Here is a 16,568-nt window from a genome sequence, read left to right on the forward strand (position 1 = left end):
AAAAAAAAAATTGGTTTATTTGTTTTGTTTAAGTAAATCAATAAACGACAAATGGTCTTGAATAAGGAGGGAAGGGGGCAGGGCACAACCTTTAAAAGAATGATATAGCCATAGGACATGACAAAAACTGTTTAGAACCAACCTGGTCCAAGATGGCGGAAGATTTGACTCCCAGTGGACCTTGGGCTTCATTATATGCTCATTGTAATACATTAGCATGCTAAATGACACACCCACCAGCACCATGACAGTTACGAGGCTGACTATAAAAGACCAAAAAGTGGGCGGTGGCCCAATTCCTGGAAATCCCCATCCCTTCCCCCAAATAGTTGGAATAATCCTCCGACTCATTAGTCTATGAAATTACTCACCCCTATAAAAACTGACAACCCTGTACCCTGGGGCCTCTTACCTTCAGAGATGGCCCACACTCTGTGGAGTATGTATCTCCCTGAATAAACCTTCTTTCACTTTACTATAGCTCTCTCTTGAACTCTTTCCTGTGCGAAGCCAAGAATCCACACTTGGCAGCCGTCCCAGGGACTCGCCTGAGACCTGGGACGTGACCATCTTCTCGCACTCCACTTTATCTCCTGCAAGTCTGAATTGAAATAATAAATATTAAATTAGCTTTCTTCTAAAGGGATTTTTACATTTTCTTTAGTTTATGATAAGCCTAGAATGTGTGGTAACTTGGAATAAGAAAAAAAGAAAGATTTGAACGCAAAAGGCTGTAATGAACTACAAGGGGATGATTGGGTTCTATGGATAAACTGAGGAAGATAAGGATGCCAAAGATTCCACAGTTAAGTCATTTGCTGTTTTGTGTTTGTTTATGAGTTCTCTCCTGTGTGGTCAGGTCACTGGAAGTTGCTGTTCTCTTGCTCTCTGTACATCCCCAGCTAGACCAGTGCCTGGGGTCTAGCTACACCCTACTCACATGACTGACCTTCCTACATACTGTCCCCAGGCCCCAGCTAGAGATTGTTCTTATCAAAGAGGAGGTGAGGGGCATGCCCGCTGCTAGTTTCCCTGGTAACCAATGAGCTAACCTGACTTCAATTCCCCCTATAACTGCCAATCTCCTCTTCCCCCCAGGAGCAAAGACTGGCACCATGTGCTGCCCACCATCTGCTGCACATGGTGGGGTGTTGCTTCAGAAGTATAAGATCCCGCTATCCATTAAACCATTGATGTCTCTGTCACTGACTCCGGGCTCTTTCTTTGTCTTGAAGCTGGGCAACTACAGGCCTTGAAGGCCAGTGGGGTGCAACCCAACACCTCCTTAATGCCCATATTTTGTTTACTGAATACAATCAAAGTTGTTATTGACAATTTGGAGAGTAATGCAAAGGACACATTAGTGGTAGGATGTCAGCAGTTGCAAAAAATAAGCCTCAATTTTGGTGATTTCAGATTGAGCTGGAATAGAGCTCCCTTGGAAAATTTTAAAGTATATTTATAATAATAAAACCAACAACAATAGTGGTAGTTGTAATAATATAAACAATGATAATGACTGCCAACATTAATGCACACTATCTGACTCAGGTATTGTTGAAGTGCTTTACCTGGATTATCACTTAATTATCACTATAATGTATGAGGTAAAACTGTTGTTCCCTCTGTTTTCAGTGAAGAATTTGAATCACCAAAAATTTAAGAAACTTGCCAAAGATCAAACTTCTTACAAATGAAAGTCGCAGAGAGTCAGAGTTGGTAGACTTAGCTAATCACCCTACACTAGTATACTCTCCATTCACAGAAATGAGGGGAGAGGGAATTTAGCCTTTGATTTATATTAATTGATAGAGTAATTCTAGAACACTGAGCTTCTGTGGGTTATGAATGCTATATTTGTGTTTATTTTGTATGTATTTCCTACCTTTTAAGATTATTTTTCATTTTATTTATGTGCGACAGAATTGTGTCATGAAATAAATATCACTAGAAATATATTTCTCATACTGTCAACTGGTTGCCAAGCCACGTACTTATAACTGTTTAAAACTGAGCAAGTACTATTATGTAAACAGATGTTTCATCCTCCATAAGACTGGTGATTTATGAAATACATTTTGTAATAAGTTAAGAAGACTGTAGAAATATCACTTCCCCATAAATGAAACAAAAGAATCAATTTATTACACAGAAAATGGGTAATGTGGAAATTGGATTCTGTGACAACTCATTGAACAAACAATCATGAGCAACCACAATAAAATGTAATTTCCTTTACCTTAAATTCTTTAAAGTTAGCAGTTAAAGCTGGATTCTCATATATGCCATTCCATATCTTCCAAGAAAATGATTTTGTGTGTCAAATATCTGTAGCAAGGATAATTCATGAGCTGAGATTTTAAGGGTGAAGAAACCAATGAAAAGTTGCACTGGTGTTCCTTTGCTTCAGACTTATAACTGCACAATGTTAATTTTTTTTCAGTTTTGTGTGAGCTTATGTAGTGACAGGAAAGCATAATATAATCAAGACAGCAGGGAGCTTCTCTCTACAACTCGAATGAATTTACATTTGTCCATTATGTAAATGATTCTTCACTATTTTCCTATTTGCCTATTTGAAGTAGCGTCAGAGTGAATTTCCATGTGCACTTATGAAAGTGTTTTCAAAGTCTTTCTACAATGATACAAAAATACTCATTTTTTCATTAATATTAAGATAAGTTACTGGTGTATTTCTATCAGAAATAAGAAATTGGTCAAATGTGTTCTTATTTTCTTTATTTATCTTGTATATGATTTATCCTGCAAAGCTAAGTCTGTTAATAGATTTATTTCATAACCTGAATTAGCCATGATTATAGTTTTAATAGTTGGAGGTCATTAAATACTTTTTATAATGTTTTTATAATAATTAGTAAATCCTCTAAAGTTTTCACTTAAAAGGGTGTGAAAACTATGTGTTAAATAAGAACAAAAATAAAATAAAAATATTATCACATCTATGACAGATATCTTTAATCAATAAATTCTAGAAATTTATCAAATAGAAAGTTTCCAGCCTCTGCAAGTTTTGAATTATATCCCTCTCGTTTTATTCTCTTGTAAGATAAATATAGTTGAATGAATTTTGCTGTAAATATGAAAAATACTTTCAACCCCAGAAGTTAAAGTGCATTTTAAAATGAATGCTTTTCAACATATTTCATTTAATAGTCAACTTTACTTTTGACTCAATGAATGCCATATATTTTTTATTCCTGAAATTTAGTTCACTTTATAGCAGTTGCACAAGTAGTCACTCACTCAGTCAGTGCAATTAATAACATACGGCAGGCAAGTAGTAAAAGTGTTTAAACCATTTATTTTCTTTAGTGCAGACTTGGGGAGGTTTGCTATGGCACAGATTTTTCACTAGTAAGCAAGTTTCTGTTCAGTAGTGTATATGACATTTTTTTCTGAGTTTATTGTCCAAAGGATAGTCTAAGCTCACAGCTCCATCCTCCTCAATGAATACTTCTCCCAAATTGCTCATCTACTTTTATGCTTTAACTATCACGTTTGTGGCCACAAACCTCATATTAACAACCAGTGCTCTAATTTTTTGTTTCTCTAATTATCTATTCAAAGCTACCTTCAAGGTATCTCCACTTTCATTTTCTCCCAACCACACAAATTTAATAGTCATAAACAAAAAGCTGTCTTTCTATTGCTCTTGTGCCTCTTCTTACCCTAGACTTTTCTTTTGCATCTGTAGATCATGCCCAGTCTGCCCTCTGCCCAGACTTGAAGTCTTCAATTTCTACTTCAGTGTCCACTTACATCCAGTACCTTCCATTGCTCTACTCTGGGCTTGTGTTCCTGCTTTAATTTGTTTCACAAAATGCCTTTATTTTGTAGTACCTCTGTCATCAAACTAAATCCCTTAGGCATCTAAGACTTTTCTGTAACTAGCAGAATGAGTTCTTTTCAGAGTCATGCTTATTTCTTATAACTATGCAAACCAACACCTTTAGTTAAGTCATCTTTATCAATACTACTCCTCCCCTTGTATCTCCTTCTACACACACACACACACACACACACACACACACACACTTTATTCATATCGGCAACTATTCCTTTCCTCATTTTATGCCTCACATGGGCAACCGTTTCTAATATGCTCAACTAATTCAAACCATATATTTTACTCTAAAGGTTGCTTAAGAATTTTCTTGCAAATTCTGAATTGCTTATGCTTAAATATTTCAATTCTTGATATTCTCTTTTTACTACCTCATCCACTGTGTGATGCATGGTGACCTGGAATTTAAGGAAAAATTCTAGAAGGGTTTTCTAGAGGGTGGATGTTTTCTTTCATTTAAATTTTAATTAAATACATTGACATTATTTTAACACAATAGCACTTGTTTAAAAATGTTTCCTTATTTATAAATCAGTTAGATAGAATAGTAAAGGTCATAAAAACCAATTGTAATAAAACTATAAATTTCAGGATTTCTATGGGAACCTAATGCAAAATGTAATTCAGAAGAGGATATATGAAAGCAGATTCTGTAGAAATTCTCTGAGTTCAAATATGTCATTGTAGATTTTCACTCTGCTTCCAAATGACACAAGCGTGATATAAAGTGAACCTCTTTAAGTTTTTTATCATTTAAATTTGTGAATTTATTATCCATTCCAGCTTTTTAGTGTTTTTTAAAGACGTGGGTGGGATGCAGGCATTACTTCTTGCACCATTTTGGCTTCATACCACTAGATTTAAGCATTTAACAGTTGGAAGCCTCTTACGTGTTCATTTGTAGAAAATGAACTAGGGAGGATGGTTTCACAGTGACTCTCCTGCCTTCTCTCTGCTCCAAGTGGAACATCTGCTGGAGGTATGTGCATTCTTTCTGCAAAGACATGATGTCCTTGTACCCATTTTCAATTTCGTAATGATTGTCAGTGAGAACTGGTGAAGCGTGAAGTAGAGAGTGCAAGTTTGGTTGTCAGGAACAGCAATGATCTGTGCTAGATAGGAAGGTTAGATAGGAAGATAGAGGTTAGATAGGAAGAAAGGAGTTGATGTATTAAAAACGATGCTGGATTGAGGTCCTCTGGAAACCAAATTGGAGACATTTATTTGCATGAGATGTATCAGACGGTGCTCTTAGTCACAATTGCCATAAAGGAAAGGAAACAATGAGAGTTTGAACCTTGATGTAGTTGAAATAGAGGTTTCATTCACTCCTATGAGAAGCTCTAGAGTTTGTATGGCCAAATAGACTACAAGATCAAAATGAAAAATTGCAATAATGACATAGTCAGGAAATTAAAAAGAGGAAAGAAAGAAAGAATGAATGAAAGGGAGAAAGATTGAGAAGAGACTAGTGAATAGCTGTAAAACTAATCAAATTGAAAAGGAAAAATGTTTTGAATGAATAAAAAATCATAAATATCATGAAAAATAAATTAAAAATCATAAACTGTATATATTGGCAGAGCATAACAGGAAATATCTCATAAAACTTTGTGCACTGCACTAAATTTGGGTATCTTCACATAGTAGAAATCTATTTTAGTATTAACATAAAATTTCATGTTGTAAAGCCTCCTAAATAACCATTAACAAGATATAAGGACACATTTTTAACAGAATTAACTTGTAATTTTTAATGCCTGGATTTAGGAATAGTAAAATAAATACTGGGTTTTGATAAGCCCAGTGGAACACCAGGATATTTGAGAAGATAAAAAATTATTAATTTTAGTCATGAATTAAATTAATCAATACGTAAAATATCTACTATGACATTAATAACACTCAAATACAACTGATATTTTTCAGGCAGTATAGACCTTTCTTATTTTCCCTATTTTGCAACTTTTTGCTCTTTTTCAATTTTTAAAATTTATTCTTTTGTTTTTTTCCATCTGCCTCTTTCTAATGTTTATTACTGAAGCTAGATTTATGGATGTCAAAGGAACATATTAAAACCCACAAAATTTAGTATTAATGACTCCTCTGAAAATATGAAGTAAAGGCCAAATGCTGTTGAGTGGCATGTAGATGGAAACTCAAGAAAAAATAGTATTTATTATAAAATTAAGCTTATCATCAAATTTGTAAACATGTAAATGGTGTTAGAGACAAGATTTTTCTGTCAGTTTCTCTATATCAGTAGAAAAGGCAACAAGTGCAGAAAAATAAACAAGCAACAACGATGACCTTCCACATGCTATCTGCGCTCTCAATATTTTTGTACTTATTTGACATAGCAAACTCTTAATGAAATGCATGCTGGGGTAAGGAAGGGCGCTGGGGCAGATCGTTGTAACACTCTGCTGGTAAATAACATTGCTCCCCTCCTAATTCTAAGAATCATTCGGTTTCTCTAAGGAAATATATATATTTTGTTGTTGTTGTTATTGTTTGTGGGAGGAGGATGAGATGTCAATTTTGAAGCAATGGAAAAGAAGGAAAGATGTAAAGATAAAAACTGGAAAGACTAATTCCAGAACTGATTTTCAAAATTGCCTGAGAGAAATAATCTATATTGTCAGAAATCAGGATAGTGATTTCCTTTGGGAGTTGCTACCAGAAGCAAAGATGAAGGAGGCTTCTAGACTAAAATGTTTAACAAAATTAGTGTACCCCCTAGAACAGTAGCTCTTTTTTTTTTTTTTTTTTCAGTACACGGGCCTCTCACTGCTGGGGCCTCTCCCGTTGTGGAGCACAGGCTCCAGACGCGCAGGCTCAGCGGCCATGGCTCACGGGCCCAGCCGCTCCATGACATGTGGGATCTTCCCGGACCGGGGCACAAACCCGCGTCCCCTGCATCAGCAGGCGGACTCTCAACAACTGCACCACCAGGGAAGCCCAGTAGCTCATTTTTAATGCTTCAAGAATACTTAAAAATAATTTTTTAATGATTAATGTAAACTATGGAAATAGCACACAAAATAAGTACACAACTAATCATGGTAATTCATACCTGTTTTTTTGTTGTTGTTGTTTTTGTTTTTTTTGGCTGTGCCATGCGACTGTCAGGATTTTAGTTCCCCGACCAGGGATTGAACCCAGGCCCCCTGCAGTGGAAGCCCAGAGTCCTAACCACTGGACCACCAGGGAATTCCCTCATGTCTGTATATTCTAATCATGTGATAGAGAAGATTCTAAGATATTCCCCTAAGATCCCTGCACTGTAGTGTAAATGACTTATATAATCTCCTTCTCTTGACTGTGGGTGTAGTCTGGAATATAATGGGATATCACTTCTGTGATTAGTTTACTAATAAGCTAACTGTGTGTTATGCAGAAGGGAGATTATTCTTGTGTGGCTGACCTAATTATGTAAGCTTTTAAAAGAAGGTGAAACATCAGAGATGGAAGAACACAAATGAAGATGAGAACTCCATCAATAGTCTATCATAGAAATCAATTAATGAAATTTATTTTGAGTTCATAGATTTTTATTTTATTGCATTTTCTCTTTAAAATTTTAATCTAATTATTATTGTTAATTATTATAGGTACAATTATCTTATTTTATTAATTTCAACTCTTACCTTTCTAATTTTCTCTCTTCTACTTTCTTTGGGTTTAATTTGATTTTCTTTTTCCAGCATCTTAAGGGAATAATTTAAGTCATTGTATTCATAATTCTTTTTTTTCTAATATAAATACTTAAAGACACATATCTCAAGACTGTTTTAGCTCTATTGAACAAATTTTGATCTACTGTGTTTCCATATTTACTCATTAAAATATTTTCTATTTTCCTGAGTATTTTTTTGTCCCAAGTGTTATTTGTAAGTGAATTGTTTAGTTGAATATTTTCTAATTCACTTGAATATTTTAATATGCCCCTTTTTGTGAATTACTAATTTAATTATGCTGTATAAATGGACTCATACAATATGTCCTATTTGTGGGTGTCTTTTTATATCTGGAATAAAATTTACAAGGTTTTTCTATATTGTAGCATGTATCATTACTTAATTCTTACAATGAATAATATTTCATTGTATGGATATAACACATTTTATTTGCTCATTTATCAGTTGATGGACATTTAGATTATTTCTACTTTTTGTCTATTAATAAACCATGCTGCTGTGAAAAAGTGAAGAGAAGTTATGGTAGATATATGTTTTTATTATTCATAGGTATATACATATGAAAATACCGAGGAGGGGAATTTCTGGATTATATGGTAACTCTATTTTTAACATTTTGAGAAACAGCTGAACTATTTCCCATGGAGTCTGTATCATTTTACATTCCTACCACCAATTTCTCAACATCCTGGCCAGCTAGTTTTATGATCTGTCCTTTTGACTTTAGTCATCCTAGTAGGCATTAAATAGAGAATATACTGTGAATATCCGACTATATCAGTATCAGAGATGATCATGTGCTGTGTGTCATTTAAATAGAGTATATTATATCGATAGTTTTTACGTATAAAACTGCCAATGCATTCTCTGGATGAAGCCCATTTAGCCGTATATACTTATTTTTATATATTGTTGGATTCATTTTTTATATATTTGGATTCATTTTATATATATAAATGAATATATATATTCATTTTTTGGATTCATTTTATATATATAAATGAATATATATATTCATTTTTTATATATTGTTGGATGCATTTTTTCCAAGTATTTTTTGAACATTCTTTGTCTATATTCATTAAGAATATTGGTCTATAGATTGCTCTTATAATGTCCTTATACTAGATGGAAAATAGCCACCTGTCTTATTTCTATAGCGAGGAAACATTTTTTCACACTAATTCATGAACTCATTCTGTTCTATCATGATACATGCAGAAATAATGCAAATTTATATTAACATAGGAAAATTAATCATCATTATCATGAGGTGTTTCTTTTCAATGAAAGAGAAGCATGTAATTTCCATGTGCAGATGCACATTTAATGGGATCAGCTGTATGGTGATGGACAGAAACTACATTTTTGGTGGTGAACATGTTGAAAAGTATGCAGAAGTAGATAATACCATGTTGTACACATGGAACTTACATAATGTCATAAACTGACATTACCTCAATAAAAAACAAATCTAAAAAAAGCACACTTAAGAAGAAAATTACTGTCTTGCTTTATGGTGCTTTTAAAAATGATTTTCCTCCTTCAGTGTTGTTACTTCAAATCTAATAAATTTAAGATGTATATGTAGGGTAGTGTTTATATCTCATATGTGGTTGGCCCATAAATATTATTTAAAATATGCACAGTTTTACATTAGGGTATTATTTCCTGACCTCTCAACTAAAGTTTATAAATAACTGATTCTGACATTCTGTACATTGTAATATAAATGAGCATGGGGTACGATATCAACCTCTTACCATAACTGATCATTAACACTCAAGAATGTTTTATGTTGGAGTGGAAAAGAGTTGGCTATCATTGAATGGAAAACAGAAACATGATTATACTTAGAAAATAAAGGCAGTAAATGGTTCATTTGCTCTCTTTCCATTTGCAGAATTGTAATAAAAATGCCAACTAGATGGATATTTAGGCAAAAGTACATTGCAATGAAGGTCAGATTACAAGAGGAGCTGCATTAATATACAACATTTTTGTTTGAGCCTGCTTTTCTATTTCAATTTCAAGAGTACTTGGGTATTTTAATTTCAGTTATAGATACCCATTTAGCAACTCTCTTTTCTATAAAATAAATGTTAACACTTCTAAGTTATTCCATTTTACCATGTTTTCTTAGATTTTAATCTTAATATTAAAAAAAAATCACAACATTTGAAAGAAGTTACAGTCCTGTATATCACACAGAGTACTGAATGCCTTCTAGTTCACACATTAAGCTGCTGTAGCAGCAGCTGCATAGGATTTAGCACAACATATGGTGTTGATTCTTTCTCCTTTTTAATGAAAATCTGATTTATAAATCTCTTGCAACAAACTGGTGGTGAAATGTTTAGCAAAGCTATAACACATATTACTTGATATTTAAAAATGCCACCTTTTTTTCTCGTGAGCAAAACGATGACAGACGTATGAAGGTATGCTAAAAGAGGAGCGGAAATAAAATGGAAGGGAAGAATGAGAAAAAATGTAGAATTACAAGGTAATAACTAATACTCCCTAAAATGAGTCTCATAAAATAATGTTATTTTTATTGGTTAAATAATTATTTGAGCTGTAATTTTAGAGTTTTTAAAAAAATTTTAAAGTATTAAGGTTGTAGTAAGGTGTTTTGTGTGTTTTATTGAGGGAGGGTAGAGAGGTAGTACAGCAGCTAAAGAAAAACTACACTGTTTCAGGATGTGTTAGAATGCTTTGTAAGACATTTCAAATAAATGTTCTTAATATGAACAATATCAATTTTTAAAATATAGAAAAATTGTATTAGCAATTAAAATAAAACGAAAAGTGTCATACAGGCTCTAGCTATACATATTCCAAGAAACAAACCTTGATGAAGATTGCCTTTCTTATTCATCAGTTCCTATTTTTCTATGCCCATGGCATTTATTCTTTCTAGAAATTAACTAGTGACTTGATATCATCTCATGTAAGAACTGATTCGGACTAAAATATTTTCCTTATATTCTTGAAGATTCCCTGTTATGGTACCTGTAATCTTTCCACTTAGATGAGGGACTACTTAAAACATCTTCCAATGAAAATATATTTATCAAGAGGAGATTTAAGAAGGGAGAAAACCATCCTTTACCTCTAAAGTGATACAATGCAGGTGTTTTAAGGAAAAATAGATTTTCCTTATACATACATATATGCAGAGAAGCTTGATTCTCAATCTAAGTTTTAATCCTCATTACAACTCAAAACTAATATTTTGTTTATTAAGATGCTATCATAAGCTGTGCTAGCAGCCCTTCTCGAAAACAACACTTACATCATCACCAGTGGTGGTATCTTATTTTTTAATGTCACTGGTAGATTACAGACTGGGAATTAGATGTGTTTTTTTATAACCATTTACTTAGTGCCAAGTATTCATATGTTGATGCAGTCTGAGCTTGAGAACGTTGGGAATGACAGTTTCTATTTTCAGGCTAATCTTTTCTCTCTGTTGACCAAGTAACCTTTCCAGTCTTCACTTCCTCTTTATTCAGAATAAGTCCCCATCCCCCAATTCCTGACAAAAGAGAGCCTCGATATTCTGGAATAATCTTCCTCACCCTAATTTAGATGTGTCAAACCATGTCTGAATACTAGAGTGAGCGTGATTCAGCCACAAGCTGGTAACTCCACTAAGACTAGTGAAGTCAACATTAGACCCCTAAGAAATAAAGCATTTAGGGCTAGCAAAGAAGAGATTTTTAAAAAAGAAAAATACTAATATCTATTGCTGACTAGTGAATTTTTATTCATTTTATTTATAATAAACAACTTAGATCTTATTATGCCAATTGATCTTATTAAGCCAATTAATAACGCTGGTACAATATTTATAGGTGTTTCTAACAGAATTCATTTTATGTATAAATGGCCAGTCACTATTCTTGTTCTCATTATTACTACCGTTATGCCCATCCTCACTGAACACAAATAATTTACAGTAATCTGTGATCTCTCTAGAAAAGGAAATGGCATTAAGGGAAATCACAGATCGGCAGAGAGGAAATTAATTAAATATTAAATTAAATCTTGACAGCAAGCTTTCAGAGGCAGCAAAAAATCTCCATTGATGATACAAAGCAAATACACTTAACATCTTTCCTCATCTGTAGTATCTCAATAGATACTATACAGATCTAATACAGACCTAGATAACAGATCTAATGATCTGTCACATGAAACACCTGCTCCAAAGTTTCTTTTCTCCCAACTCCTAAAAACATGAGTTCTACAACCCAAGCTAGTAGGTAGATTTTTGCCCCTTTTTTTCTTCTCTCACATTGCTTAAGAGGCTTTCTACTTCAGTTGTCTGTAACTCCAGAGTAGTTTAAGTTATTCAACTTTTTCTGAATTTCATTTTAGTGCATCTCAAGAGGCTGACATTGATCAGACTCAGAGAATCTATCTTTTAATTCAAAGCCTGGGTAAAAATCTGTAAATGCCTGTGCGTGAATGCATAGTTAGGGTCAATATTACTTTTTCAGTACCCATACCTTTACACTGCACCTGACGTGTTGCGCTGATAAACACTATCAGGTATTCTAGTTTGCAAAAACTGTAAGGACCACTTCAAGGGCATCTCTGGGAAACTAGCTATTGGAACTGTCCTCAAATTTACCCTGCTGAGGCTAAAGTTTTCTTATCTATAAAATACTCTTCAGGGACTTACTTGGGGGTCCAGTGGTGAAGACTCCATGCTTCTACTTCAGGGAGCACAGGTTCAATCCCTGGTCAGGGAGGAAAGATCACGTATGCCATACCATGCAGCCAAAAATAATAATAATAATAAAATACTATTCATTACTTAATTAAAAAAATAATGGGGGAAGCAGTAAAAGCCCTCAATTCCAGAGGGTGAGAAAGCTTGGGGATAGAGAGCTGTGAAGTTCTTTTAATTAGTCCAGCACAGAAAGACTGATTTACCTAGAAATACCATTTGCTTAGTTTTCATGAAGTGCTTACTTCTGCATCTATGACCCTTTCTTCCAACCCCAGGCCCTCTTTGCCCCCCTTTGACAGCTGAGTCCTCTTCACTTGGTTCTGGATTCCAAGGCCAGGCCAGTCTAGATGGGATCTCTCTCACCTGAATATGAAAGTGATGATGATTCATATTGGACCTAACTCAGTATACATGAAGACACCGCTGGTAGAATCTATGTTTGGCCATAGTTTGGCACTTCCGGTAGAACAATACTCAGTAGCCATCCAGATTGCACTGGCCATTGTGCAGGATTTTTGTTCCAGAAAGTTGGAAAACTTACAGCAACAGTAGGCTGCTGGCCATCTTCTTCAGATTTACCAGTCAAAGTAACTATGTGCAAATCAACTGAGACAGAGTTGATAAAAGATATAAAGAAAGCAGGAAGACCTGATTCAGAAATGAGCAAATAAAGCAGCACCTGAAATCAGCAATATAATTGAAGCAGCAACAGAATTTATCAAACAGGACATTGTGATGTTCAGTGGATTTGTGAGAGGCTATTTGCTAGGCCTTGCCTCTTAAGGACATGAGTGTTCTGTCACAGTGGATTCAACCTGAGAGGAGAAGGGGTGGTAACATGATGATGTCTCTACAGTTCCAGACACCAGATTCTCCAGGGTGTGAAGAAAAAAGTAGTTGGGCAAAATGGAGCTCACAACTTACTGTTTGTCTTCTGACAAATCCTGCAGTGCAGCCAAAAAATAAATAAAGTGAATCCACTTTAAAAAATATATATGTTTGCAATAAACTAAAAGGATTGTAATGCCCTTTTGTGGAAGGTCTTAGAAATAATAGAATTATTGAATATATTAAATAGATTCTACTGATATAAAATACTAATAATGGGGGAAAAATCACTGCTGTTCTAGTCTCTGTGACATAATTAGTGCAGCTTGTATCTCCCAAATCTTACCATTCTGTTTCTCTTGCAGGACCAGAATACGGTGCTGCCCTTTGCATTCTCTGCTTCCCAGCACAGAAAACACTGGCAAAGAACAGGCAAGGAAGCTGGACATTTAAGCCACTCTAAACTACAGATTATTCTTGAAGGAGAATCTTTTAAGGAACTGAGTTTTTGGTTTTACATGTATAGTAATGAATATATACAACTGAATTTTACAGTTATTTTTAAACAGTTGTATAAATGTTTTCTTAACTGAGAGATGACTGATTTTACTTTTTCTGTTTTCACTTGTATTCATTATGACGTTTTTAAAATTATAAGCCTTGAATCAATATACTTATGTGAGTGTTGATAAGAGTAGTCATTTCTAAGCTTGTTTGTCTCATGCCATAATATATACACATATTTCAAGATATTGAATTTATAGAAAATATATAGAAAAATATATGGAAGTGAATATTTAGAGAAAAAATCACTACTGATCACACCTCGTCAAATTATAAGATATGACAATTTCCCCTAACTACTCTCAATACAAATGCTATTAATGCATTTGTACATGCAGTGAAACTTTTTTTTTTTTTTTTTTTTTGCGGTACACGGGCCTCTCACTGTTGCGGCCTCTCCCGCTGCGGAGCACAGGCTCCGGACGCGCAGGCTCAGCGGCCATGGCTCACGGGCCCAGCCGCTCCGCGGCATGTGGGATCTTCCCGGACCGGGGCACGAACCCGTGTCCCCTGCACCGGCAGGCGGACTCTCAACCACTGCGCCACCAGGGGAGCCCTGCAGTGAAACTTTTGAAAATTCATGTAGGAAAATTATATCAGACAGCTCACAGATTAGATTGTACAAATATTGAGTACATTAATGATAATTCATTAAAAACAATCCTAGGTAAAAACAGTAATAAGATGTCGGTATTAAGCCAATCCTCTGAAGTAAAAAGTAATGGCATATAGGGTGTTAATAGATATTAGAGACATAAATTAAAGTGATTGGGCTAACTAAGGCTATAATGCCACACTAGCAATTCAGATTATTATGAGTGTTTTGTAGTGTCAGCCTGGGAATGCTCAAGGAAGTATATTCCAAACTTCCTTAATGATAAATGTCACCAGACTAGATAGCTAAACGTAATGATTATCAGACCTCTGCCCCAAGAGATTCTCATTCAGTAGATTGTGTTGTGACATTGTTATCTATAGTGTACCTGTAGTCCTCCTGGGGACTCTTCAGGCAAGCTTGAAAATCACCAAGGCTAAGAGGTCTGTGACCTTGGCACACTCTGAGCCTTTTAATCTTCCTCATTTGTACTTAAAGTTTGTGAAATAGGTTATAATTGTCAGATTATATAAACTATTTGTTTTATTTTACAGCATTTGCTCACCTAACAACTCTGTGAACTACTTGATATATATTTCATACATTCTTTACTTGGATTTAAGGGTGCACATGCGTTCTCAAACTTAATGTGCATGAGGATCACTTGGACAAATCATTAAAATGCAAATGCATGCTCTGCCACCTAGATTTTGATTCATTTGGTCTCTGATGGGACCTAGGAATTCACATTTGAAATAAGCACTCCTGCTGATTCTGATGAAAATGCTGTACAGATTATATATTCAGAAATCCCACTGTAGAGGACTGATGAATTAAAATCGCAGTGACTGTAGGAAATCCACCTAAATCTAAACAAACCCTGTGGAAATACTTCTGTGTTTGGAGCTTCCTACCAGCTGCCAACGTATTACCTGAATTTTACTAGAAATGGTGCACTTGAATGTCATAAGACATTATCTTTATTCATTGGAATTATTTTGAGATTCATTCTATTTAAAAGACACTACAAGGAGGGCTTCCCTGGTGGCGCAGTGGTTGAGAGTCCGCTTGCCAATGCAGGGGACACGAGCTCGTGCCCCGGTGCGGGAAGATCTCACATGCCGCGGGGCGGCTAGGCCCGTGAGCCGTGGCCGCTGAGCCTGCGCGTCCGGAGCCTGTGCTCCGCAACGGGAGAGGCCACAACGGTGAGAGGCCCGTGTACCACAAAAAAAAAAAAAAAAAAAAGACACTACAAGGACAGAACTTCTAGGTGATTTAATTAAGACAAAACTCCTATTATTTGCTATTTAGGTAAACTATTTTATTTTTAATGTCCAAGCAAAATAATTGTTTGCAATTGTAATTATACTCTTTACCAATGTATCAAAAACTCCACAAAGAAACTGGTATTATATTTTCCTACAGGAAATCTTGCAATTTTGCAGTTCACATTTTTAGTTAGGTAAATACAACTTTCATTACAATGCACAGTGAGAATTTAAAAGTTTCTGATCCTTTCTGCAATAAAATGTTATGTACATGCTTTAAGACAGTTGAATTACTATGCTTCTCACTAATGATGGAGTAAAATTTTACGTGAATGTGTTATAATATTTCTGAATCTCATTAAATATTACATTCATAGAATTTTATTTTAGAACAATAGCTATCATCTCTTAATTGTTATGATCCTGAAACACACCAAATGCATTTCACTTGGTCAAATTTGCATTGTAACTTATTTTAAATGTTTAATCTTAGACATCTGAGTAATTAGAAGGGTTGATTCAAAAATCGAATGTGTCTGGCTTGCAGAAGAATGAAACTGTCAATCCTATAATGATTAAAATAATGGATTAACAAATGTGCTAACCATATAAACAGTGGCTTTTTATATTGGTGTATCAGTGTTTTAAATTAGTAAAATTTGTCAATGTGATCAGCTTTATGTTTTTTACTTTCAGATGATATAGTCCAATTTAATGAGGAATAATAACACTGGCTTTCTCAGAGTTATTACCACAATGCAATCAGCAAAGTACGTTAACAATTTGGATAAACAGTCCTTGTGTGTGTGTGTGTGTGTGTGTGTGTGTGTATGAAAGTGCACATATGCCTGTGTGCACATAGAGTACATGTTTAATTATAATATTGATATTTAAAATACAGTTATATTTATCTGTGTGAACACATTTTATTTCTATTTTGAACAGAGTGTTATTAATTCAACCATGCTATTGACCATCTATTTCTGATTTCCTAAATAATTAT

The 16,568-nt window shown here is 34.6% G+C and overlaps 1 long non-coding RNA gene across 1 annotated transcript in view; it reads right to left on the reverse strand.

Moving 5' to 3' along the window:
- LOC149747714 (uncharacterized) overlaps positions 1-15,519 on the reverse strand; it is a 35,350-nt gene extending 19,831 nt beyond the window's left edge. Inside the window, exon 1 of the long non-coding RNA XR_016395387.1 lies at positions 413-15,519. This is a non-coding gene — a long non-coding RNA (uncharacterized LOC149747714). The remainder of the gene's footprint in view (positions 1-412) is intronic.
- Positions 15,520-16,568: the final 1,049 nt, after the last annotated feature.

This window comes from Delphinapterus leucas, chromosome 13 (genome assembly GCF_059928025.1).
Source record: "Delphinapterus leucas isolate spDelLeu-1000000601 "Yukka" chromosome 13, BTC_Dleu_Yukka2, whole genome shotgun sequence".
Taxonomy (NCBI): domain Eukaryota; kingdom Metazoa; phylum Chordata; class Mammalia; order Artiodactyla; family Monodontidae; genus Delphinapterus; species Delphinapterus leucas.